The following is a 3638-nucleotide window of genomic DNA, read 5'->3' as shown; positions in this document are numbered from 1 at the left end:
TCCCAAAAAGGCCCTAGGCCAAAGTCCACCTCAAAGAAATGTTAATGGAGCCCAGGAAACAGCCCCCAGCAGATTTGAAGATAGCCCATCCCAGAGAAGTGATAATGAAGTCCTTCCTGCCCAGATTACTTCTTTGGCCCACCTGTGTCCCACCCCTCAGGCCTTCCCACCTACATTCCATCACCAAAACTATAAAAAGGGGAGACAACCACACTTCCACGGATTCCACCTCTTGGGTCCCCTTCTTCCTCGGGAGAAGTCTTTTCTGCTGTCCTTTAATAAACTTCTAATTTCTACTCTGACCTTGCCTCGGCGTGCTTCTCTGGTGTTATTCTTCAACACTGGGGAAGCAAGGACTCGTCACCGGTCAACAGCGGTAACACTTTCACTTATATTTTGTATAATCCTAAAATCAGAATTATATTATTCAGTATAATTGTTTTCCATATGTGCTTCACAAAGTCATAGTTAGGCAAAGATACATTTGAGACTATCCATATGCCTCACCCACTCTGAAGAGTTAATGAGAAGGAGGAGATTGAAGGTTTGATCCCAAACTCCTCTATTGCTACTTTAATCACAGTAAATCTGCTTTTTCTGTATTTTATTCATTTATTTAGGGTGCTGGGGATTGAACTCGGGGACACTGAACCATTGAGCCACATCCCAAGCCCTATTTTGTATTTTATTTAGAGACAGGGTCTCACTGAGTTGCTTAGCACCTTGCTTTTGCTGAGGCTGGCTTTGAACTAGCCATCCTCCTGCCTCAGCCTCCCAAGCTGCTGGGATTAGAGGTATACACCACCACACCCAGTTGCTTTTTCTTTATAATGTGCTGATGTTGCATATAAGCTATTTTAGGGGTAATAGTATAATTGTTAAATTCAAAAACTTTTAAAAACAGTAAATCACATTTTATAGTCACAAACACTAAGATCTTGGAATTTTAAATAGTCCACCAAGATTATTAAATTTTAATAACTGAACAGAAACAAATACTTCAGTTTCCAACACTCCCCCTCTGCTTCTAGCCCATATTGGTAACATAAAACTCAAAGGAGTATTATGGTGATCCTGGTATTTGAAAACATTTGTGGCACTAAAAAATCTTTAGGTTTTAGATGATTAAATAAAATGAATATAAGCAATAGTCAAACCATGACAAATAACAGAATTAGAAATATAACATATGGAATTAGATTTATAATATGTATCTTAGTAAGTATTAAGTGAGTATAGAAAATCTTCAATGCCAGAAAAAAAGGAATATGCCCCAAATCAGCAAAGCAGAAAAAATTGGAATACAGAAGTTGGTGTTGCCATTGATAGATAGCAGATAGACGTGAATGGTAGAAACATTAAGTTAAGGGGATAATTCTTTAGCCTGGATCCATATTCTGGCCCTCCACACTTTCTTTTAAAAGTCAATTTACTTAAGGCCATTCTAGCCTTATTCTGGGTTAAGTCAATAGGATGTTACCTTCCTTGACAAACAACCCGTTACCATTAAGGCTATTGTATCAGGACCACAAATTACCCTGAAGATTGAACTTTTTCAACCTTAATACAGATCAAAGATTCCAAGACCCAGGAAAACAGGGTAGTTAAAGCAAAGCCCACTGACCATAAAATATGTAAAAGAATGAATTCCAAGTAGAACCAGTCAGTTTGGGCCAAAGTTACTGAGAGCTGCCTTTAGATCTTTAGCATGCTGTTATAATAGTAAAATCCACCCCCTCCCCCGCCCATTATGGATTTCACTTGGATACTTGTGGGTAAGACCATGTGCAGTAAGAATCTAGAAATCTGATGCATTCCTACTGTCAGCCACAGGTTAAAAAGTGGTACCTGGTCAGGACTCTCTAGAAAGTTTGTTAAGACCCCTATTAGAACCAGGTGGAAGGTGGGGGGCATACTAATGCTCTCCCCCTCTTAGAGATGACTCCCTTTCTGTCTCTCTTCTTTTGAGAGAGCTTTCTTTCCTAACAAATTTTGCTATATGTCATTTCTTGTCTGAAATGTTCTCTGGCAAGAACACAAGAACCAAGGAACACAATTCAACGCTGAAATTCACGGGGCTGATTGAGGCGCCGCCAGTTTTGCTGCGGGGACACAGAGCAAAAGGCTGAGAGAGTCAGAAACGCTATCCACTTCTATCCATCTCACAGACCCTTCCGGAGCCTCTGCCACTCTAGATGATGGGGGGGATCTGGTATATCAGGCGAAGCTTACCTAGCAGGCTGAGTGATATAACAAAATGGTGGAATCAATGAAGAAAGTAGCAGGGATGGATGTGGAGCTAACAGTTGAAAGAAACCTCCTATATGTTGCATATACAAATGTGATTGGAGCTAGAAGAGCTCCCTGGAGAATAATCGACAGCATTGAATAGAAAGAAGAAAACAAGGAAGGAGAACACAAAAAATGATTCAGGAATATCAGCAAATGGTTGAGACAGAGCTAATGTTAATCTGTTGTAACATTCTGGATGTACTGGGCAAACATCAAATTCCATCAGCTAACACTGGGGAGTCCAGGGTTTTCTATTATGAAATGAAAGGGGACTCCCACAGGTGTTGTTAAAGATGGCGCCCGGAGTGCTTCTCTTCCAGGAGCTCAGGTCCATGATGCACTGAATGGTGAGAGAACCATCATCTCCAATCCCTGTGAATGGCGCGAACTTTGAAAGGCACACCTTCAATCCCTGAAGTGGTGGGAACTCTCAGCCAATGAAGAAGTAGCAGCCCACTGGCCTTGCTCCTCCTCATCCTATTTTAAGCCCATAAATATCAAAACCCTGTTTGTGCTTTCTCTTACTCTCCCCCTCTCCTCTCTCTCACTCTCCTCTCTCCTCTCTCCTCTCTCTCCCTTCTCTGCCCCACCCCCCTTGAACCCCTTCTCTTCTGCGATTGGCCGCTAGGGTCCTGCTAATAAAAATCTCTGACAGGTAAACGGTTGTTTTGTCTTGTTGAGTTTATGGAGCTTTTCCACCATTTCTTACAACAGGTATCTGGCTGAGTTTGCCATAGGAAATGACAGGAAGGTGGCTGCAGAGAACAGTATAGTGGCTTATAAAGCTGCTAGTGATATTGCAATGACAGAACTTCAACCAACACACCCCATTCATTTAGATCTTGCTCTCAATTTTTCCTCATGCTACTATGAAATTCTTAATTACCCTGACCGTGACTGAAAGTTGGCAAAAGCAGATTTTGATGATGCAGTTGCAGAACTGGATACACTGAGTGAAGAAAGCTATAAGGACTCTACACTAATCATGCAATTGTTATATAATAACCTGACACTATAGACTTCAGACATGCAGGGTAATGGTGAAGACCAGAATAAAAAAGTGTCGCAGGATACGGAAGGTGAAAATCAGTGAGACAATAAAGCCAACAAGAAAAATATCTCTGACCACCCCACTTCTCTCTGTCCAACCTCTTGGAAATTCCCCATTGTCACTGAGAACCACCAAATCTGACATTTACATTTAGTCTCAGAATTTAGGATCCTGCTCTTTTTTTTTTCTTTGTTTATTTGTTTTTGTTTTTGTTTGTTTGTTTAAAACAGCTTTCAAAGCACTTAAAATCAAGAGTGAATTTCTGTGGATTTACTATTCCCAGCTTTTAGGTTCT

General features: G+C 40.9%; 1 pseudogene; it reads left to right on the top strand.

The window, feature by feature from the left end:
• Positions 1 to 2197: 2197 nt before the first annotated feature.
• LOC114089429 (14-3-3 protein epsilon-like) lies at positions 2198 to 3385 on the top strand (annotated as a pseudogene).
• Positions 3386 to 3638: the final 253 nt, after the last annotated feature.

Source organism: Marmota flaviventris, chromosome X (genome assembly GCF_047511675.1).
Source record: "Marmota flaviventris isolate mMarFla1 chromosome X, mMarFla1.hap1, whole genome shotgun sequence".
Taxonomy (NCBI): domain Eukaryota; kingdom Metazoa; phylum Chordata; class Mammalia; order Rodentia; family Sciuridae; genus Marmota; species Marmota flaviventris.
This window is presented reverse-complemented; position numbering and strand designations above follow the sequence as displayed.